We start from the raw sequence: 24,847 nt of genomic DNA on the forward strand, positions 1-24,847 counted from the left end.
CACCCATTTACCCTATCTCAGATTTGTAAACGCAGATACAGCATCATGTAGCAACCACACACAATAAGGGGGCATTTTACAAGAAAGTAGTGCATCAGCTATGAGGTGCCACTTTTCTTGCACCCCTTTAAGGTCGCTATGGTAGCACCATATTTACTTTACGGCACACCATGGCGCATGTTAGCAAAATAGTGGCAAACGTTTTGACGCTATTGTGGCGCATTAGTCGACTAGGACCAAATATTTTGGAGCTAGTCCAGCAATGCATGGGAATGCCCATTGGAAACAATGGGAGTGTCACTTTAAAAATGACAGGAAAAATGGCACAGTGAAATCTTGTAAATTTCACAGCGCCATTTTTCTGGGCCTCCTAATGGAGGAATGCCCCCCTTGCATACATTATGTATGGAACAGTGCGTGCATTGCACTACTTTGTAACTCTGGCGCAGGGGAAAGGCCTCCTTGATGCCGCCTTAGCACCAAGAAAAACGACACTAGGACTGCGCAAGGAAGAGCTAGGGGCTTATAAATATCAGTTGCGGCTCCCGGGAGGGAAAAGGGGTGGGGTGGCGTGGCGCGTGACAGGGAGGATGTGGGGGGGGGGTCCCAAAAATAAATAAATAAATGGATAAAACTTACCTTTTTTCCCGTGCCGTGCCGCTCCATCCGCTCTGATTCGTCGTTGCAGGCTGCAGGCACAGGCTCCCAGCCTGCCCTGCGACCAACGCTGACGCTGCTCAAAGCAGCGTTAGGATTAGCTGGAAACAACAGCCAGGGTGCTCCCATGCAGACTGGGAGCCTGTGCCTGCTGTCTCCAGCCTGGCAAACCAGTGCCAGGCTGAAGAGACCACAGTGCACATGTATGTTTGGCCAGCCTGAGCCTACCGGCCAAACATACTTGTGCACTCAGAGGGAGCGCTCTGCACTCCCCCTCTGTACACATCACCCCAGTGGTCCACCCACCTTTATAGAAACAACATAATAAACTGAGAGTATTATGGTGTTTCTATAAATGTTTTGCAGCTCCTGCTGCTGGCGGGAGGGGGGGTTGACGCTCCTCTGCCCTAGCGGATAAGCCGCCCCTGATAAATATGCCCCATAGTACTTCAAAAGTTAGACCAATCAAAAAATAAATATGCCTTGATTTACAAAGAGGACATACAAGGAAATGTAAAATAGGTACAACAGGGAAAACTAGAAGGTCTTAGAACTTTAATGAGCTAGGCTACAACCAAAGTTTGTAATCTGCTGCTTAGACGTTACAACGGAGTGACACTGAAAGTGATGACATATCATAAATGGTTTCCTATCACTGAGTGGCTGATACAGGTCAATATTATGTAACTATTCCAGGTGTATCAATAAACTGATCAGTTGATTGATAGCTACAATGTATCTATGCTTTGTCTGTTCTTTGTCTTAGTTTTCCAGCACTTATTATGAGTTATAATCACAGTTTTAACCACTTTTACAGTATCCGTACAAAGATGGCAAAATTAAAAAGTAAATAACAGCAAGAGCTTTTTCTAACATCTTCTAAAATATAAACACAAATATATACGTTTCCATAGCTGTCTCCAGCTCAGTTAATCTTCAGTTAATGTAACTGACATTAAGCCAACACGTTTCGTGGCTCGCTATGCCGCTTCTTCAGGGCTCCTAGTGTGAACTCAAGACCAAGATATTATTGTTGAACGGAGAAGTCATGTAATGCCAGTCCCAAAAATGGAGGGGTAGAGGGGTTATTAATGTCCAAATAGACAAAAGTTTTCTTTATGACTGAAGAGTTTCTAATCATTTATATTACTGAGTCGTCCCACCACGGTTCAAATGAAGAATCTTGTAATTTGCAGACATACCACATAATCCCGGTCCGTCATATTAGTCAAGCATGAAGCCAGATATGGAAACATATATGTTTGTGTTTAAATTTTATAAGATGTTACAATAAGATCTTACTGTTATTTACTTTTAAATTTGGCTATCTTTAAAAGAATACTGTGGAAGTGACTTTAACTGTGATTATAACTCATAATAAATTAAAATATACATTTACCAGGAGATTATTGATTCTTTTGAGTGCCTGACAAATCTCAATATTTCACTACTCTAGTTCCAAATCAGACATCTCTGGCACCATAAGTCAAAGAACAATGCTTCCAACGGTTCCAGGTTTAGTGCGAAGAGTGGCCACTAATGTAACCGAACCAGTGGATTGAGGCTCAAACGTAATGACCCCTGATGTTTCCCCTGTGCCGGATGGTGTGATACAGAATCTGACTACAAGGCAAAGGGGATTGTAGTTATCTACAGGCTTGACTCTTGCCACCAGCAGGTCACAGATGCAGGTAATCACTACCGATACAGGGCTGATGACAGAGGAATGGTTGAGGTGCACGCAGGCTCACTAGCCGACATGTACCCTTAGGTGTCCTTGACCAGCCATGGATCCTGTAGTGTTGTATATGTAGACTCTTCATTGGTTTCAGTGCTGGTCAGCTAGGTTTCAAATCCTAGTTGGCCCAGGGCAAGTTGTCTTCTCGAGTCATCAATTCTGCAGGTGTTAGTCATTTGGGCCTTGCGCTAGTCCTCCAAGTTAGTTCCCCTTGGTAGTACTGTTCAGTGACTACAAGCACAAGCCAGAATACCTTTCTATTATGATTACTATTACTCATGTATGGTAAATTTAACAAACGTTGAACACCAAAAGAGGTAACATGGCTGCAAAACTTGCTAAATAAGAAGAAGACTAATATAACAAGACTATTGTAACAAATTAGCATGGCAGACCACGGTCTCAATAATTTAGATACATTGGGATTATTGGCATATTATTGATGCATACAATATCGAAACACAATAATATCAGAAAAAGTATAATTAATAAAAATATTTCCTTCCTTTTCAAAACTATTGAAATCACAAATATCTACAGTGCAAATATTGCTGTTAAAAATATTGATTTTTACTTATATCAAAAACACAAATATCAGAAACAGAACCATTGTCATCTTTAAATAAACATATATGTCAAACAATATCAACTACAATAATATCACCAAAATAATTACATTATCATTAATAACTATAAAATGCCACTTTTTACATTAAACAATTATTTAAAACAAACATTAAACAGTATATACACATGTTTGAATAAAAAAAGTATATAACATCACCAAAATATTTAAAATTCACCCCAAAAAAGTATAACTAAATTATAACAATATAACAAAAAATATTTGCAGCATAAAACAATCTAAATATATACCAAATTTGGCAGGAAGTTAGCTCCTGGTCCAGAAAGCACACTTTTTGTTATTTGGTGTAGATCCGTTCAGTAGTTAACCCCTTCCCTGCCACGGACGTAATGGTTACGTCCATGGCAGCGCCCGTGTGGCGCCATGGACGTAACCATTACGTCCGCAATGCTGCCCTCGGGAGAAGCGCTAGCGCTCCTCCCGAGGGCCGCCCCCCCACCCCCCTAGGTCAGGGCTGACCGGGGAATCCCTTCCCCTTCAACCCCTGACCCCCCCCACCCCCCCTGTGACGTCAGCGCGCGAGCGCGCGCTGACAATCACACAGCGATCGAAAGAGAAATGCTCAGCATTTCTCTTTCGATCACGTGGGGGAGGCCCGGAGGGGCTTCAAAGGGAAGGAAATGTATTTCCTTCCCTTTGAAGTCTCTCCGAGGGTTTCAAAAGCCGGATTGCTTGCAATCCGGCTTTTGAAACCCCACTAGACACCAGGGATTTTTTTTTTTTTAGATGAAATTGACAGAAGGGAGCGACCCCTTGGGCAAGGGTCGCTCCCAGGGGGTCATTTTTTTTAAGGCCTTTTCTGCCCCACCCTGGGGGCAGATCGGCCTAATAATAGGCCGATCTGCCCCCAGGGGGGGCAGAAACCTCTAGACACCAGGGATACTTTTTTTTTTATTTTTTTTTATTTGTTTTCTTTTGTGTTTTAGGTGTGGGATGCGACCCCTTAGGCAAGGGTCGCTCCCATAGGGGGGAAATTATATTTAGGCCATTTCTGCCCCCTTTGGGGGCAGATTGGCTTATTTTTATGAGGCCAATCTGCCCCCAAGGGGGGCAGAAACCACTAGACACCAGGGAGTTTTTTTTGTTTGTTTGTTTTTCACGTAAGGGGAGCGACCCCTTAGGCAAGGGTCGTTCCCATGGGGGGCAAAATTATTTTAGGCCATTTCTGCCCGCCATGGGGGCAGATCAGCCTATTTTTATTAGGCCGATCTGCCCCCACGGGGGGCAGAAACCACTAGGCACCAGGGATTTTTGTTGTTGTGTTTTACAGATGGGGAGCGTCCCCTTAGGCAAGGGTCGCTCCCCTGGAGGGGCAAATTGTATTTAGGCCATTTCTGCCCGCTTTGGGGGCAGATCGGCCGATTTTAGGTCAATCTGCCCCCAAGGGCGCTAGGCCTACCCACACCAGTGAGGTATCATTTTTATCGGGAGACTTGGGGGAACGCTAGGTGGAAGGAAATTTGTGGCTCCTCTCAGATTCCAGAACTTTCTGTCACTGAAATGTGAGGAAAACATGTTTTTTTAGCCAAAATTTGAGGTTTGCAAAGGATTCTGGGTAACAGAACCTGGTCAGAGCCCCACAATTCACCCCATCTTGGATTCCCCTGGGTTTCTAGTTTTCAAAAATGCGCTGGTTTGCTAGGTTTCCCCAGGTGCCGGCTGAGCTAGAGGCCAAAATCCACAGGTAGGCCCTGTTTTCTATGAAAAAATGTGATGTGTCCAGGTTGTGTTTTGGGCCATTTCCTGTCGCGGGCGCTAGGCCTACCCACACAAGTGAGGTATCATTTTTATCGGGAGACTTGGGGGAACGCTGGGTGGAAGGAAATTTGTGGCTCCTCTTAGATTCCAGAACTTTCTGTCACCGAAATGTGAGGAACATGTGTTTTATTAGCCAAATTTTGAGGTTTGCAAAGGATTCTGGGTAACAGAACCTGGTCCGAGCCCCGCAAGTCACCCCTCCTTGGATTCCCCTAGGTCTCTAGTTTTCAGAAATGCACAGGTTTGGTAGGTTTCCCTAGGTGCCGGCTGAGGTAGAGGCCAAAATCTACAGGTAGGCACTTCGCAAAAAACACCTCTGTTTTTTTCCAAAATTTAGGATGTGTCCACGTTGCGCTTTGGGGTGTTTCCTGTCGCCGGCGCTAGGCCTACCCACGCAAGTGAGGTATCATTTTTATCGGGAGACTTGGGGGAACGCTGGGTGGAAGGAAATTTGTAGCTCCTCTCAGATTCCAGAACTTTCTGCCACAGAAATGTGAGGAACATGTGTTTTTTTAGCCAAATTTTGAGGTTTGCAAAGGATTCTGGGTAACAGAACCTGGTCCGAGCCCCGCAAGTCACCCCTCCTTGGATTCCGCTAGGTCTCTAGTTTTCAGAAATGCACAGGTTTGGTAGGTTTCCCTAGGTGCCGGCTGAGCTAGAGGCCAAAATCTACAGGTAGGCACTTCGCAAAAATCACCTCTGTTGTCTTCCAAAAATTTGGATGTGTCCACGTTGCGCTTTGGGGCGTTTCCTGTTGCGGGCGCTAGGCCTACCCACACAAGTGAGGTATCATTTTTATCGGGAGACTTGGGGGAACGCTGGGTGAAAGGAAATTTGTGGCTCCTCTCAGATTCCAGATCTTTCTGCCACAGAAATGTGAGGAACATGTGTTTTTTTTAGCCAAATTTTGAGGTTTGCAAAGGATTCTGGGTAACAGAACCTGGTCCGAGCCCCGCAAGTCACCCCTCCTTGGATTCCCCTAGGTCTCTAGTTTTCAGAAATGCAGAGGTTTGGTAGGTTTCCCTAGGTGCCGGCTGAGCTAGAGGCCAAAATCTACAGGTAGGCACTTCGCAAAAAACACCTCTGTTGTCTTCCAAAAATTTGGATGTGTCTACGTTGCGCTTTGGGGCGTTTCCTGTCACGGGCGCTAGGCCTACCCACACCAGTGAGGTATCATTTTTATCGGGAGACTTGGGGGAACGCTAGGTGGAAGGAAATTTGTGGCTCCTCTCAGATTCCAGAACTTTCTGTCACTGAAATGTGAGGAAAACATGTTTTTTTAGCCAAAATTTGAGGTTTGCAAAGGATTCTGGGTAACAGAACCTGGTCAGAGCCCCACAATTCACCCCATCTTGGATTCCCCTGGGTTTCTAGTTTTCAAAAATGCGCTGGTTTGCTAGGTTTCCCCAGGTGCCGGCTGAGCTAGAGGCCAAAATCCACAGGTAGGCCCTGTTTTCTATGAAAAAATGTGATGTGTCCAGGTTGTGTTTTGGGCCATTTCCTGTCGCGGGCGCTAGGCCTACCCACACAAGTGAGGTATCATTTTTATCGGGAGACTTGGGGGAACGCTGGGTGGAAGGAAATTTGTAGCTCCTCTCAGATTCCAGAACTTTCTGCCACAGAAATGTGAGGAACATGTGTTTTTTTAGCCAAATTTTGAGGTTTGCAAAGGATTCTGGGTAACAGAACCTGGTCCGAGCCCCGCAAGTCACCCCTCCTTGGATTCCCCTAGGTCTCTAGTTTTCAGAAATGCACAGGTTTGGTAGGTTTCCCTAGGTGCCGGCTGAGCTAGAGGCCAAAATCTACAGGTAGGCACTTCGCAAAAATCACCTCTGTTTTTTTCCAAAATTTAGGATGTGTCCACGTTGCGCTTTGGGGTGTTTCCTGTCGCCGGCGCTAGGCCTACCCACGCAAGTGAGGTATCATTTTTATCGGGAGACTTGGGGGAACGCTGGGTGGAAGGAAATTTGTAGCTCCTCTCAGATTCCAGAACTTTCTGCCACAGAAATGTGAGGAACATGTGTTTTTTTAGCCAAATTTTGAGGTTTGCAAAGGATTCTGGGTAACAGAACCTGGTCCGAGCCCCGCAAGTCACCCCTCCTTGGATTCCCCTAGGTCTCTAGTTTTCAGAAATGCACAGGTTTGGTAGGTTTCCCTAGGTGCCGGCTGAGCTAGAGGCCAAAATCTACAGGTAGGCACTTCGCAAAAATCACCTCTGTTGTCTTCCAAAAATTTGGATGTGTCCACGTTGCGCTTTGGGGCGTTTCCTGTTGCGGGCGCTAGGCCTACCCACACAAGTGAGGTATCATTTTTATCGGGAGACTTGGGGGAACGCTGGGTGAAAGGAAATTTGTGGCTCCTCTCAGATTCCAGATCTTTCTGCCACAGAAATGTGAGGAACATGTGTTTTTTTTAGCCAAATTTTGAGGTTTGCAAAGGATTCTGGGTAACAGAACCTGGTCCGAGCCCCGCAAGTCACCCCTCCTTGGATTCCCCTAGGTCTCTAGTTTTCAGAAATGCAGAGGTTTGGTAGGTTTCCCTAGGTGCCGGCTGAGCTAGAGGCCAAAATCTACAGGTAGGCACTTCGCAAAAAACACCTCTGTTGTCTTCCAAAAATTTGGATGTGTCTACGTTGCGCTTTGGGGCGTTTCCTGTCGCGGGCGCTAGGCCTACCCACACAAGTGAGGTATCATTTTTATCGGGAGACTTGGGGGAACATAGATTAGCAAAACAAGTGTTATTGCCCCTTGTCTTTCTCTACATTTTTTCCTTCCAAATATAGGAGAGTGTGTAAAAAAGACATCTATTTAAGAAAAGCCCTGTAATTCACATGCTAGTATGGTCACCCCGGAATTCAGAGATGTGCAAATAACCACTGCTCCTCAACACCTTATCTTGTGCCCTTTTTGGAAATACAAAGGTTTTCTTGATAGCAATTTTTTACTCTTTATATTTCAGCAAATGAATGGCTGTATACCCGTTATAGAATGAAAACGCACGTCAGGGTGCAGCTCATTTATTGGCTCTGGGTTCCTCGGGTTCTTGATGAACCTACAAGCCCTATATATCCCCGCAACCAGAGGAGTCCAGCAGACGTAACGGTATATTGCTTTCGATAATCTGACATTGCAGGGAAAAGTTACAGAGTAAAACGTAGAGAAACATTTATGTTTTTTTCACCTAAATTTCAATATTTTTCTTTTTCAGTTGTTATTTTCTGTAGGAAACCCTTGTAGGATCTACACAAATGACCCCTTGCTGAATTCAGAATTTTGTCTAGGTTTCAGAAATGTTTAGGTTTCTGGGATCCAGCATTGGTTTCATGCCCATTTCTGTCACTGACTGGAAGGAGGCTGAAAGCACAAAGAATTGCAAAAATGGGGTATGTCCCAGAAAGATGCCAAAATTGTGTTGAAAAATTGGGTTTTCTGATTCAAGTCTGCCTGTTCCTGAAAGCTGGGAAGCTGCTGAGTTTAGCACCGCAAACCCTTTGTTGATGCCATTTTCAGGGGAAAAACCACAAGCCTTCTTCTGCAGCCACTTTTTCCAATTTTTTTTAAAAAAACCAAATTTTCCCTGTATTTTGGCCAATTTCTTGGCCTCTTTCAGGGGAACCCACAAAGTCTGGGTACCTCCAGAATCCCTATGATGTTGGAAAAAAAGGACGCAAATTTGGCTTGGTTAGCTTATGTGGACAAAAAGTTATGCGGGCCTAAGCGCGAACTGCCCCAAATAGGCAAAAAAAGGCCTGGCACAGGAGGGGGAAAAGGCCTGGCAGCGAAGTGGTTAAGGAGAAAATAAAGGAAATCCAAATTTGTTTATCTAACATTGCGATGAATTCGGGAATACTACCGATCTTGTGCAGAGGTCTGATTCAAGTGTTGGCAGCCATTTTGAAACTCGGCTTCAGCCAAGTATCCAAAAAAACAAACAAAAAAAAAGTTCTGGGGGTATTCATAAAATATAGGAGAGGGCTCAGGGGCCCCCCTCTCCGGGGTAATCAAAGCCCCGCGGACCACCACCTCCCTGGGGCAAGAGCATTAAAATATGCAGGGGGGCGTGCAGCCACCCCGTGCCCGGGGGACGGCCACCTCTCCGGAGCAAATGGTTGTAAGTTTATGCTGAGGGCCCACATAGCCTCCCTTGCCCAGGGATCGCCACCTACCCAGGGCAATAAACCTAAGGCATGAGGGGCCGTGATGCCCGGGACCACTACCTGCCTGGGGAAATAAACATACTGTATGGGGGGCTGTGTGCTCCCCCACAGCTCCAGGGACTGCCACCTCCCCAAGGCAATCAATATAATGTATGGGGGCGCCACGCAGCCCTCCCAAGCCCCGGGGCCACCACCTCCCCAGGGCTCAAATAACAATGTAGGGGGTCCATCATGGACTACTGGAGCCAGGACCACCACCTCCCCAGGGCTAAATGCAAATGATGGAAGGGGCCGTGCAGCCTCTTTTTGGAGCCATATATGGCTCTGGGGACTGCCACCCCTAGGGCTAAATCCTTCTACCTCCCAAAGTGCCAACCCTCAGGAGGTAGGTGTTTGCTTTTGCTTGGAGGGAGCTGACATCTCATGCTAAGCAAAAGCAAACATAATTCTGCTTTCAGTAAGCAGGAGCTGTCAAACAGCTCAAGCTTGCTGAAAGCAGAGTTTTCATCTCTTTCCCTGCATTCAAATATACATGCAGGGAAAGAGATTAAAACATTGTTCCTGCAAGCAGGTATCTACTAGTTAGAGCAGCTCCCAGTTTGCGGGAGCAATGTTGGCTCCTGCAGGATGTGGCAGTTGGCATGGATTGCTTTGGCCTTGAGTCTCTCCTCGTGGTCCTGTCACTTGCTCTCTCTCTCTCTCTCTCCCTTCCATCCCTTAATGGGATGGGAGTGAGAGAGACATTGTTATTGCAATGGTTTCTCCATACAAAGACTACAAAGGGTCACATTAGCAAGACGTTTGGATGGATTGTTACAGTTACATTATGATGCACAGCAGAACAGAGTCACTTCTAGAATACTGGTAAAGCTCTTTGACTGTCGCTCAGTATATTGAAGGTTCAAATCCTGGTATCTCATGGCAGTGTGCCTGTTTATTTACTCATGTTTTAAAGGTTAAACATTCCTTGTAATGGAACATTTACATATTTTTCTCCATCTCCATCTTTAGATTGAATGTCATAGAGATGTCTGGGCACTGCACAGTTAATAATCACCTGTGGCTTAGTGGTTAAGGTCTCAAACACTCTCACAGATAGTTGCAGATTCAATTCTAGGTGTGTCAGTTGTCATTTCTCAGCCATGACCATTTTTCAACTTAAAAAATTTCATGAGCATACAGAAAGGTGATCTCACTGTTTTTACTTGTCAAATAATTTTTTTTCTCCATTTTTCAGAACATTACTCATTGTAAGTGGCCTAGGGTTGGGTGGTTATCGGGGGTTGGGTGGTTATAGGGTACTGGCCACAAGGCCTGGCCTGTGACCAGGCCCTGTGGCCAAACCCCTGCTGTGCACAACTGAGGGCCATGCCTGGGGCCGGATTGGGTAGTTGCAGGGGGTTGGCTGCGCGGCCTGGCCACAGGCCAAGCCCTGCAGTCAACTTCTGTCCCACATGGCTGAAGCCCATGTATGGCGCTGGGTTCGATGTTTTTTTGGGGGGGTTGGCTGCAAGGCCTGGCTGCAGGACAGGCCCCACTGTCAACTTCCGCCATTCACAGCTGAAGGCTGTGCATGGCACTGAGTTATGTGGTTATAGGGGGTTGGCTGCAGGGCCTGGCCACAAGCTAGGGCCTGCAGCCAACCCTGGCAGTGTATGGTATGGAATTGGGTGGTTATAGGTGGTTGGCTGCATGGCCTGGCCACAGGCAAGACCCAGCGGCCAGCCCCTGCCACTCACAGCATCCATGGTTGGATCAAAATTACTTTATGTTCCAAAAACATAGAAAATCACCGAAAAAAACAAGGTTACAGGGACATTATAGTTAGGAAAGAAATGTTTTAAAAACAAATACATTCACTTAAAAAAAAAAAAAGGTTACAGGGAATTAACTGTTAGGTACTGAATTCACACACACAAAACCATAGAAATTCAGCAATTATACTTAGAGTTATCTCAAGAAACTATAACTCGCGCCCTAAGATAACTATATCTTGCTCCTAAACCATGCATGGCTAATTACGCCTGATATTACAGCACTCATGACAACTTTTAATAGCATCATTAAAAATATCAACAAAACATTAGCAGTGGAATTATCAAAGAGAAAACTGCTTATGGCGGGGGACATTTGCAGGCATCCATCCCAATCTGCAGAGTAAACATCATTGCTTTGCCTTAGATGAGTTCAAAAGGTTGGGAGTATTTGTCCTTTACAGATGTGGAGCTTCAACTGAGGCCCTTGCTATCTTCGTATTTTTAAGTGCTTCCTGATGAAGTCTAATTTCTGTGAAATGAGCATTGGTGCCAGAATGGATCTTCATTTGCTTATTAATCCACAAATCAGTCCACGAACCACAGGGAGAGCCTCAAGGCCCCCCTGATCTCTGCCGGCTCCCAGCCTCCTCCTGCAAATGCTGCTCCCTGCATGTAGGAAAAATCCTTTCATTTGTTTTCCTGCCCACTTGAAGTTTGCTCCCAGAGAACAGGGGCAATTTTCCTGTTCCCGACCGCTGGGAGCAGATTTACAGTTTGCTCTCACTCGGTGGGAGTTGTCAAAGCTCCCGCCAAGCGAAAGCAAACTGCTATCTCCTGATGGTGGGCTCCTCTGGACACAGGGAGCTGGGACTGGGGATGGCAGTCCCTAGGGTAATTAGTAGCTCCAGGAAGAAAGCTCCAGGGCCACAAGGCCCCTCTCCTTGTGTTTGCACAGGGTCCGCATGCCCCCCCTATTATATATAAGCCTAGCCCTGGGCAGGTGGTGGTCGCCATAGCATTCAAAGGCCTTCAAAGGCCTTTGGAGAGTGGCCATGTATCCCCCCTCCTTTTATTTTAGTATAATAAAGCCCCAGGGGTGGCAGTCCACAGGACAGAAAGTGCCTTTAGGAAGGAGGGGCAGCATGCACCCTCTCCCAAATTTTAATAATTATAGATGCCCCTGGCTAATCCGGGGGGTGAAAAACAAAACAGGCTTTTCATCATAGCAGGGGCCACCAGCACCAGGGCTAGGGGGTCAGCGTATTCCTACCCTACCTGCTTTCTTTTTTTGTAACTTTATTTTTGGGACTCGCCTGAGTCTAAGTCCCAAAATGGCTGCTAACACTTCCTGGTTGAAGTGTTGGCAGCCAATCAGATCTCAACATAAAATCTCTGGGATCTGCAGAGACACCACATCCCTAGATATGCAATTGTGTTATTTCTTTAATTTCTCTAAAACTACTGAACAGATTTGCACCCAATAACAAAAAAGGTTCTTTTTGGGCGAAGACCTACCTTTCTGGCAAATTTGGCGAAATTCCATCCAGTGGTTCGGGCTGTAGTTGTGTTCAAAATCCCTATGGGAAATTGAATGGGGAACAAGCATTTTTGGATCCACATTTTCCTCAGCCCCCACTTGATGGATCACCCTGAAACTTTTAAGACAGCAGCTGGACTGGCTGTCATACTAATTTTGAAAAGTTTATTAAGAGTCGTGAAATGGTACCAAAGTTATTGGCAAAACAAAAAATGTTCTTTCTATGGAAACTAGGTCTGAACCATAACTACCTACTGGTGCTGATCCAATGCTTAAAAACTTTGTTAGATAAGCAGACATTTGAGGTGCGCAAATCTAGAGTGTCGCTGGTGTTGCAGGGTGCTCCTTACTAGAGCTGCTCTCCACCTAAACTTGGGAACTAACCAGAGTTCTCTATTCTTTTTTGTTTTATATATATATATATATATATATATATATATATATATATATATATATATATATATATATATATAACACCAACGTTGCCAGACATCCGAGGCTGCTATTTCAGTAGTGGTCCAGGCGTGGACCTAGCCATCCACAGATATTTACCAACAATCTTCCTGTTACATGCAGAAAGTTCCCGGACACCAAGCGGAGGTCCAAAAGATGTTATTCACCAATGCTTCCTCCCAGAACAACGCGTTTCAGCCATAGCCTTGATCACGTAACTATTGAGAGTGTCTCACAAACCAACTATATACCACACCCAACATGCACATAAGGACAAAAAATAAAAGAAGGACTATCAGATCACCCAGCTACCACATAGTGTGCAAATCTCAGCACCATCTTTGAATGTCTAGAATAGCCCATAAGCTGTACCAAAATTGATCTTACAATTACAAAATTATCCACATCATTTACTCTCTTTGTACATTAATTAAATTACTATATAATCCTCCAAATAGCCTACATATTGCATATAACATATAAAATATAAAATATTAAATATTATTAGTAACCCAAATGGTCAAGACAATTTTTTGCATTCATTAAATATGCGATATTAAATATTAAAATTTATTAATATCCAAAATGGTCCTAAACAATTTTTAAAAGAACATAATGTTCACTGGATAACATTCTATTCCTAAAATATCTACATTAGTTTCTCTCATTGACCTTTGAATAATTATAATCATTTGACTAACCTTCATATTAAATATTAAATATTCAAATATTTTAAATGCTATAAATATCAAAGGATAATCCAAGACTGTAAAATGTGATATATATTGGATAACATTGTATTTCTAAACACATAAGTGCACTTTAGTATACGAGTATACCTTGACAGCCCTATGTTGATATTCAACAATTCCTATGCATGTGTACAAATATGTGCCTCTTACTCCATACCACGTCAAAACACCACCCACAATGTCACATCTATCACAGAAATGTTTTCTATAAACAACCCACAAAAATAAATAAATTAAATGTGATTAAAATGACTGACAAAAAAAAAATATATATATACACATGTCCAGCAGCTTCAATTAACCTAAATGCACATTCATCTCCTCACTTGAATTTGAACCCCCAGGGCTCAGAGTGTTGAGTCTAATAATAAATTTTGATTCCAAAATCCTCATCTTCTTCTCTCTATTACCTCCCCTAATACTGGGTTTGATCTGATCAATGACTGCAAAACTCAACAGCCTCTCATCCCCATTATGCTTGTCATGGAAATGCCTTGCCAATGGGTATGTTCGATCAGAATTGCGAATTGCTCGGATGTGTTCAAGAACCCTCTTTTTAGCCTTGTGTGTTGTGCTGCCCACATACAGTTTTCCACACGGGCACATCAAACAATAGACACAGAAATCTGTATTGCAGTTAAAGTGTCCTCGAATTTGATACGTCCAATGCCCATTCTCATCACCTACTTTAAGGCAATTTTTACTATATTTGCATGCCTTGCAATGTCTGCAACAGAAAAAACCCACAGAATGATCAAGGGACGTAGCTATGACACTATCCCTAGTTATTCTATTACGGCTAAGATCATCTCTCAATGATCTACCCTTGCGAAAAGTAATCGCAGGCGCCTCCGGGATAGTGCTACCTAAGGTGGAATCATTCTGTAGTATTGTATTGTATTGTATTGTAATCGTATTTATATAGCGCTTACTACCCCTGACGAGGCGTCGAAGCGCTTTCGATGAGTAGCACGCTACTCCGGTATCCAACAAGAATTAGTGATGGATTAGTATAATTTAATAAGGAGTACAGTTTTAGTATTATTATGAGTTAATTTGAGTTGCGGATATGAGAGTTTGTTAGTTAGATTGACTGGAGTAATGGAGGGGTGGAGGAGGAAAGAAATCCAGAAGTGTTAATTGGGAGTATATCCTTCATTTACTCAATCCAAAGGCTTGGGATGAATAAAAGGGGGACGGAGGGGAAAGAGGATGTGGAAGGGTTAGGGAGAGCATAGTAGCAGGGTGAGATGAATGCAGGAGAATTTAGTAGGGTTGTGTGGGAGGTCACAGAGGTAGAGTGAGGTTTGGTGAGTTAGATGTGGAGGTGAAGGGAAGAGCTTAGGCAGAGGTATTTAGGAGATGAAAGTGGTCGAAGGGATTTGGGATGAGTCGGAGTGAGAATGGAGGATAGTTTGATAGAGACATGACATAAGAGTGATGAGTAGATAAGTGTGATAAAATGAGAGCAGAAATTCATAGATATCTAGTATAACAACCCAAAAACCAGGAGCCATGCAATGATCCACAAACATGCCAGGCACAGAAACAACATATACACATACATACACATATATATATATATTTATACACACACACATGAATACACACACATATGCACGTACAATACATAATTAGAATCATGGGTAAAAAATACTTAGTCAGACAGGTTTAAAAGAGTGTGTGTGTATTTTATTGTTATGACAGTAGCAATACATATTTTCCAAAGAAACTATAAATAAATAGAAATACATATTTTCCAAAGAAACTATAAATAAATAGAAATATATGTATAATCTGAAAAAAAATAATTATCCACATAGGCATATGCAGTTCATAGTTGTTTGAAAAAGGGGGTTATGAAGGAAAGAGCCAACTCTTGAGTAGTTTCCTGAAAACAAGAAAGTTATCTGTGGCTCTTATAGTTGGGGGTAATGAATTCCATAGTTTGGCTGCTTGGACGGAGAAGGATGTACCACCTACAGTCTTTTTCTTGTATGGTGGTGTTCTAAGGCGGGGTGCCAGTCTTGAGCGGAGGGTTCTTTGTTGGATGTATTTGGTAATTTTCTTTCTGATAAAAAGCGGTCCTGTTCCATGTATAGCTTTGTGGGTGATACAAAGCAGCTTGAAAGTGCATCTTCTGGCAACGGGTAACCAGTGTAGTGCTCTCAAGGTAGGGGAGATGTGGGCTTGCGGCTGTATATGTAGTAGTAGCCTGGCTGCGGAATTCTGGATACGTTGTAGTTTTTTCATAACAGATAGAGATGATCCATGGTAGAGGCTATTGGCATAATCCAATTTGGATAATACAAGTGAGATAGTAGCTTGCACCTTGTGTGGAAATCCGAGGTGGGGGAAAATGTGTCGTAAAGTCTTTAAGGTGATGACGCTTGTGCGTGCTAATTTGTCTACTTGGGCATTCATAGTTAGTTTGGAATCCATGGTGATTCCTAGGTTTTTCACTTCCTTGGATAATTGAGGAGGTGGTCCGAGATCGTCAGGCCAGACGCACAGTGGGTCATAATTTTTCCAGTCACCACATATGAGTATTTCAGTTTTGGAGGTATTTAGTTTGAGATGGCTCCAGGTCATCCACTGATCAACGGCTCTGAGGCAACTGAAGATTTGTGAGTTTTCAATGTTTTGGGGGTCTTCTAATTGAAGTAGTATTTGTGTGTCATCTGCATAGTTGTAGCATGTGAGATGGAAATCATTGATCAGTTCTGGTAAAGATATCATGTAGATGTTAAAAAGCAAAGGTGAGATGATTGACCCTTGGGGTACCCCTGTTTTTGTGAGGTAGGGTTTGGACGAGAAGGGGGGCGAGTGGATGATATTCGATCTTTTTTGGAGATAGGAAGTAATCCAGTCAAGAGCAATCCCTTGTATGCCGGCTTCGTGGAGTCTTTGAGTTAGGGTGTCATGGTCAACCGTATCAAAGGCAGCTGAGAGGTCCAAGAGAAGTAGTGCAGCAACTCCATTTCGGTCGACTGTGTTTTTAAGATCGTCCCAGATTGCCATGAGTGCCGATTCAGTGCTTCTTCCTGGGCGGAATCCAGTTTGGAAGTCTGAAAGTATAGAAGTGTCTTCAATGAATTGTGACATCTGGGCGAATGCTGCTCTTTCTATCAATTTGCCCAGGAAAGGTCCATTTGTGATAGGTCTGTAGTTGTTGGGGTCTTGCGGGTCTAGATTTGTTTTCTTTAATAATGGTCGTATGTATGCCTTTTTCAGGTCTGTAGGAAAAGTTCCTGAAGTTAAAGAGTTGTTGATGATTCTTCTTACAGGTGTGGCAGCAGAAGTAGATAGCAGGATGTTCTTGAAGATTTGTGGTGGGCAAGGGTCAGAAGGGCAGCCAGAAGGTCTGCTTGCTTTGACCAAATCCATAAATTCATCCTGGGATATTTGTTTGAAGGACTGTAGAGGTTGGGATGGTTTATTCTTAAAGGGTATTTTAGTAAAGGGGTTGGTGCTGATGGTTTTCTTCTGTTTTAAATAGGAGTCCAATGTGTCTGCCTTGGTTGTGTAGTGAGTTGCCAATTTGTTTGTGAAATCTTGAGTGGTGGGATGACTTCCTTCCATGCATGTCGGTTTTCGAAATTCATTGAGAATTTTGTAAAATTCCTTGGTTGTAGATTGAGCATTTTGAATTCTGTCTGAGTAGTATCTTTTTTTAGCTTTTTTGATTGATGATTTGTATATCCTGTTAAGTTTGTGTAGCTGCAGTTTGTTTTGACTGTTGTTTGTTTTGAGCCAGGTCCGCTGCAACTTTCTGATTTGTTGCTTTATCTTTTTAAGTTCTGTGTTTCTCCAAGGTGTTGGTTTTCTTTTGTCATGTTTATTTTTTCTCAGTGGTATTAGGACATCAAAAGCTTCCTGTAGCCACTCATAAAGTTTTGGTACACAATTGATTGTATCTAGATCTGTGTTTGCTGTTAACTGTGTTTCTAAGTGATCCAAATTGAGTTTGCTCCATGGTCGATAGGTGTATGTATGTAAGTGGTTGTGGGGTGTGTTGATTTGTGGAGTTGTCTGTCGGAAAGTTATCAGATGGTGGTCTGACCAGGTGGTTGGTGTGATGCTATGAATAGTAACGCGTTCAGGATTAGCAAAAATGACATCTAGGATGTGACCAGCGATGTGTGTGGGATTGTGTACAATCTGATGTAGGTTCAATGCGAGTAGGCCAGCGGTGATAGCTTTTGGATGGGGCATATTGGGTTTGTCAAACCAAATGTTTAGATCCCCAAGAATGCATAGATTGGAGTATAGTGTAATAAGGTTTGAGACTGTGTCAAGAAAAGCATCTGGGAAAGTGGAGTTGTTAGGTGGAGGTCTGTAAAGGAGGAGAAAGTTACAGGTGGAAGTTGGAGTAGGGTGGCATCTGGTAAGGAGGGCTTCACAACCTTGTATGGAGATGTTGTCTGTTTTACTGAGGTTTATTGCCTGTTTGAATATAATAGCTAGTCCACCTCCTCTCTTGCCTATACGGTTTTGTGTGATGGTTTGATAGCCCGGAGGAAGGGCTTCGTGCAACACTGGTGCCATGTCATCTCCCGACCAGGATTCCGTAATGAATAGTAAGTCAGGTTGTGTGTCTGTGAGCAGGTCGTAGATGTGGTGCTTGTTTTTTGAGAGTGATCGAGCATTTATGAGCTGGCAGTTTAGATAAGGTGTGTTAGTGGTAGTGTTGTTTTGTTTAGTAGAAGGGTAAGTAGTATAATGTGAGCTTGAAGCAGGAGTGTTGCACGTTGTGTTAACTGTTTGAGGCTCACAATAGTCTTGCTTTTCAACATAGTGTTCCTCTTCCAGCAGGTTAAGGAGGCATTTTGTTGGGTCTGTGTGTGTGGGTGGTGGACTTGGTGGTTGAGAGAGCCATGAGGAGTGTAGTGTTTTTTGTAGGGTAGTTTTATTATGTAACAAACAAGAGGATGCAAGGTTGCTATGAGTGGCATGTATTTTATTTTGTTTGCGTTTATTTAGTGTGGATGGAGTATGGGTTAGGGGTGGTGGGGGAGCATGTGGATCATGATGTAAGGCTCTAAATTGTGCAATGGAGGAGAGGCGAGTGAGTGAAGGTTGCTGGGATGGGGTGCTTGTGGGAGGTGTTTGTGAAGAGTGAGGGGGCAGGGGTGGAGATTGGATGGAATTTGTATCCTTTGTGTAGTCCTGGGGGTGGGAGTGGGTATGATGATGAGTGTAATGTAAGTTTGTGTTGATTTGATGTGCTGATGTGTGTGGTCTGTATTGTTTTTGTGGAATAGTGAGAGGGGATATTTGTGTAGTTGTTTTTGGTGAGGGATTTGTATGTGAGTTAGTGCTGTTAAGTGGAATTTGAGTGTTAGATGGGGTGTTGCTATGTTTTGGAGATGAATGTATGAGGTGTGTAAGAGGTGATGGGTGTGTGTCAGGGAAATAAGTATTAGTTGAGATGACTGGAAGGGGTAATAGTATATGCCAACTCCTGTTCAGAATCTTTCTCAGGACCTGTGACTGATTAGAATAAGTTGCAATAAATCTTATCTTTTGATCACCTACATCTGAATCCACTCTAGGGTATATCAAATTCTCTCTCTTTATGTTATCTGCCTTATTTTTAGCTTGAAGAATCACTTTGCTCCTATACCCCCTCTCTAAAAAACATGAGAGCATATTGTCACTTCTTTCTGATAGTCCTCCCAAGTACTACAAATCCTATGGGCTCTTAGAAATTTCCCAAAGGGAATACTGGCAATAAGATTTGGTGGATGGGCACTATTCGGATTCAATATGCTGTTACCAGCCGTCACTTTTCTATGGAGTTTGGTCCTTAATGACTGTTCTTGAAGTATAACTTCCACATCAAGAAATGCAATCTGTTGTTTACTACTCTGATCACTTAAATGTAAGTTGTAGTCATTATTATTGAGAGAGGCTACGAAATCTCTAGCCAAAGTCTCATCACCTTTCCAAATCACAAAGATGTCGTCTATAAAACGACACCATAGAATGACTCTTTCATCAAAGTCAGGTGAGCTGGTGGATATTTGCTCCTCCTACCAGCCCATCACAAGATTCGCATAACTTGGTGCGAAGCAAGTTCCCATAGCCGTGCCCTGTGTTTGTTTGTACAGTTTGTCATCAAAGAGAAAGAAGTTATTATTAAGGCAAAAACTGATCATATCACAAATCATTTCCGTATGCATCAGAAATGAAAGTGATCTAGCCCTTAAAAAATGTCGAATTACTACTAACCCCAAGTCGTGTTGGATGCAAGTGTACAGGCTAGTAACATCCATCGTTACAAGAAGATAGTCCTCTTCCCATTCAATTCCATCAATAATCCTTAAAAACTGTGTTGTGTCTTTAATATAAGATGGATGACTTTCAACAAAAGGTCTCAAAAAGTAGTCAATATACCTAGACGTGTTCTCCAGGAGAGACCCTATAGCAGAGACAATTGGTCTCCCCGGGGGATTCACAGTGTTTTTGTGTATTTTCAGTAATAGGTATAGAATGGGAATTACTGGTGAGTCACATTTGAGGAAATAATATTCCTCCCAGTTAAGCAGCCCTTTATCCCTCCAATCCACCAACATCTCAAAATAATGAGTGTTGGATTTCTTGACATCGATCAGATTTACTGGTATATAGCAGGTTTCATCATTCACCTGTCTCAGTCCTTCCGCTAAATAGGCATCCTTATCCAGAACAACATTTCCCCCTTTGTCTGACTGTCTGATGACAATGCTGCTATCATCCTTCAAGCCTTGAAGGGCCTCACTTTGTACCTTAGTCAAATTTTGTTGTTCATTCTTTCTCATTTGATATCTCACTTTATTCAATTGCTTGATAACATCCTTTTCAAAAACATCAATCGCTTCACATTGTACAGCTGGTAAAAATACAGATTTCGGTTTAAACTTAGTAGGACATGGGCAGTCCAATTCTATGCCCAAATCCAATAAGTTCAATACAGGGTCCTCACGAGCCTCAATACTATCATGTAAGCTTGACAGTGTATGCAATACCTCCACATCAGAGATGGCTAATCTACTGACATTATACTTGTCACTTCCCAACACCTCTGAGGTGACCTTTGTGTGATGCCATTTCTTTAATTTAAATTTTCTAACAAGATGGAAAAGATCAATTCTTGTCTGTACATAGTCAAAATCCGTTCTAGGGCAGAACGACCGGCCTAATGACAAGAGGCTCCTTTCTTGTTCAGTTAATATTCGCTTTGATATGTTTACTACTGTTGTCACATCATTTTCCGAGCTCTGGTTGTTACACCTGTTTGCCTGAGTTCTCCTTGCCCGTATCTTGGCTGCCCGGTTCCTCTCCCTCTGCCTCATGTGCCTCGACTCCTGCCCCGTTGTGGGAATGTTTCTTTTCTTTGGTCTGTCCTTCCCTGATTTAAGAGGCAGAATTGTTTAAAAAAATTAGACCTACTAGCATTTTTATCTGCAACAGGACCTTTATCCAAAAGAGAATCAGAGACATTGGACTGGTTCCCATCTGAAATATCACTCTCTTCCACCTCCGACGTGAAGTCCCTATTGCTGTTCTCAACTATTAATTCTTTGTCATTTTCCGCATACAAGTGATCATATTTACGATGGAATGTTAAGATCCTGCCCGATTGGTAATCTTTAAAGTCTCGTAGGAACTTGCGTTGTTTCTTAGACATTATGGGCCTCATTCCAACCCTGGCGGTCTATGACCGCCAGGGTGGAGGGCCACGGAAGCACCGCCAACAGGCTGGCGGTGCTTCCTATGGCATTCCGACCGCCGCTGTAAAGCCGCGGTCGCCAACCCGGGTCCGGCGGTTTCCCGCCGGATTACCCCCGGCTGGGAGAATCCTCCATGGCGGCGCTGCTTGGGGATTCCGACCCCCTTCCCGCCAGCCTGTTTCTGGTGGTTTTCACCGCCAGAAACAGGATGGCGGGAACGGGTGTCGTGGGGCCCCTGAGGGCCCCTGCACTGCCCATGCCACTGGCATGGGCAGTGCAGGGGCCCCCTAACAGGGCCCCAGCAAGATTTTCACTGTCTGCATTGCAGACAGTGAAAATCGCGACGGGTGCAACTGCACCCGTCTCACCCCTGCAACACCGCCGGCTCCATTCGGAGCCGGCTTCAATGTTGCAGGGCCTTTCCCGCTGGGCCGGCGGGCGCTCCCTTGGTGGGCGTCCGCCAGCCCAGCGGGAAAGTCAGAATGGCCTCCACGGTCTTCTGACCGCGGAGCGGCCATTTGGCGGTTCCCGCCAGGCTGGCGGCTTCCTCCGCCCGCCCGGGTCAGAATAACCCCCTCTATCTCCTTCAAAATTACTTATTTTTTTCTCCAAGTTCTTCTTAAATTCTTCTATTGCATCCTCTGAGGTCAATGATATAATCTCTATTGAAACTTTCTCAACCTCTTCCAGAATCTTCTTCCTGTCCTTAATCGCATATTTGATTAAAATCTTCATCATATTCAGCGAGCTGATTTTTGAATTTTCCACCCACTCCTCTAGCATATCAGGGTCCGGATCTTCATATGTAGGTATAGTATATATTCTCAGACCTCTCATTACTCTTTCCACATCTATATATTTTTGTAAAGATTCAGGGGGTCATTCTGACTCCCGCCGGCCGCGGTAACCGCGGTGCCGGCAGGAGCCGCCAGAATACCGCTGCGCGGTCAGAAGACCGCCGCGGTTATTCTGTGTTTCCCGCTGGGTGGGCGGGCGACCGCCAGAAGGCCGCCCGCCCGCCCAGCGGGAAACCCCTTTCCACGAGGATGCCGGCTCTGAATGGAGCCGGCGGAGTGGAAAGGGTGCGACGGGTGCAGTTGCACCCGTCGCGAATTTCAGTGTCTGCTATGCAGACACTGAAATTCCCAGTGGGGCCCTGTTACGGGGGCCCCTGCAGTGCCCATGCCATTGGCATGGGCACTGCAGGGGCCCCCAGGGGCCCCACAACACCCCGTACCGCCATCCTGTTCCTGGCGGCCAAAACCGCCAGGAACAGGATGGCGGTATGGGGGTCGGAATCCCCATGGCGGCGCAGCAAGCTGCGCCGCCATGGAGGATTCCCATGGGCAGCGGAAAACCGGCGGTACACCGCCGGTTTTCCGTTTCTGACCACGGCTGTACCGCCGCGGTCAGAATGCCCAAGGGAGCACCGCCAGCCTGTTGGCGGTGCTCCCGCTGTCCCCGGCCCTGGCGGTGAAGGACCGCCAGGGTCGGAATCAGCCCCTCAATCTCCCACCACTTAGAAATCTCTTTCCTCAACAGTTTTCCATTCTTCCCTTAGTATCAATCACGTGAGCAGAGAAAAGCTTGCTGGACTTCTCTTTCCGTCTCACCTCTAAGGAGGAAGCCATATTGGTGACAAAGCCAATGGACCACCAGTTGTGGATTCTCAATATCTCTGATCCACTCTACCACCACAAGTTTATATATATATATATATGACTGTGTGTGTGTATATATATACATATATATCAGCTCCAACAGGTCCAAAAAAGGTGCGCCAGCTCATGTCGGTGCCTGCATCAGGGAAGGACCAACTTCCTTCAATAATCTTCACACCAGTTTGACAATTAAGTCAAATATACAGCACTCACAGGATTTTATCAGACTTCTTTTATTACGTAACAAGACCCCAAACAAACCAACACCAACGCGCTTCGAACTTCCCGGTCTTGATCACGGTGTATATATGCATATATATATATATATATATACACATATATATGTGTGTATGTGTGGGTATATAAATATGTGTGTGTATTACATATATATATATATATATATATATATATATATATATACATATATATATATATATATGCATATATATATATATAAATAAATAAATACATGTACATACATACATACATATACATACACATACATACATAAATAAATGCATTCATATATATAATAATAATACTTCAAAAGATGATGTCAATATTGCAAAAAACAAAAGGATGTAAGAGACGCAAGCACTATCTCCCAGGATCCCACAACCAAATTCCTAAAAGAGAGTCCCTGAACCCATCACAGTCCAACCACCACCTATACCTTCCTGCCTCTAGAACATTACAAGATATATAAATACTTCAACATTTAAAAGTAACACTCAATGAGGAACTCTTCCTTTTATATGACAACCTAAACAATGATAAATAAATCCTAATATTTTTTCAGTAGATAACTTACTAAAACTAAGCCACTTTCAAATCTGGATGATGAATGGGACCTTCAAAATGTGTCCCAAACCATTCACTCAGATATACAGAACCCTGGCTGTTAGACCTGGTCCTTTCTGCAAAGGCCTTCCCCAAACTTTGTGCCTCCTCCTCCTATTTTGTCTGACCTTGTTTTTGCTGGCTCTAGGGCATGTGTACTATACCACTGCTAACCATTGCTAAAGTGCTTGTGCTCTCTCCTCTACACATGGTAGTATTGGATTATCCCCTTTTGGCATACTTAATTTACATATACGTCCCTAGTAAAGTGGTACTACTTGTACCCAGGGCCTGTAAATTAAATGTTTCCAGTGGGCCTGCAGCACTGATTGTGCCACCCAGTTAAGTAGCCCTTTAAAATGCCTCAGACTTGCCAATGCAGAGCCTGTGTGTGCAGTTTACACTGCCATGTCAGTCTGGAAAAATAATCATTTTGCCAGGTCCATATCTACTCTTTTTATACATATATGTCGCCCTAAGATTGGTGCTTGACAACCCAGGTGACAGGGTGCAATGTATTTAAAAGACAAGACATACTTTTATGTTTTACATGTCCTGGCAGTGAAACATTTCTAAAGTCGTTTTCACTACTGCTAGGCCTATCTTTCCCATAGGATAACATCAAGATTGCCTTCTTACATCTTATAAGTGTAGTTCACAGTGTGCAAGAGATACACTTTTCAAGTCTGGAATCACAATTTAAATTCACACCTTATGGCGAAGTCAGATTTTAAATTGCAATTCTAAAAATGCCACTTTTAGAAAGTTGGTATTTTCTTACTTTAGCCATTTGGTGCATGCAGCCTGTCTCTGGTCACTGGGGTGGGTGACAGCTGAGCTTTACGTATTCCCCCTAGACAGCTACAGACAATGGGAGCTTAGGTGTGATTTGATGGCTCATCTTGGCGGGATGGGAGGGAAGAACTGTCCACAGTCTAGCTTACACTTGAAAAGGCTGTGTCCTGTCCACAAAGAGCTGCATAACCCGCTGTAGTGAGTCTAGAGCCAGAGAAGGAACTATGTGCGCTTTAAAAGCCTGTCTTTGATCCTACTCTCACTTCAAAGGCAAAAGTGGGTATAAGTAGTAGATGTCTGACACCACCAACTGAGTACATTCTTCACCAGGAATAAGGACTGCTGCTCTGCTGAAGGACTGCCACTCTGCTGGAATGATGTT

This window comes from Pleurodeles waltl, chromosome 10 (genome assembly GCF_031143425.1).
Source record: "Pleurodeles waltl isolate 20211129_DDA chromosome 10, aPleWal1.hap1.20221129, whole genome shotgun sequence".
NCBI lineage: Eukaryota > Metazoa > Chordata > Amphibia > Caudata > Salamandridae > Pleurodeles > Pleurodeles waltl.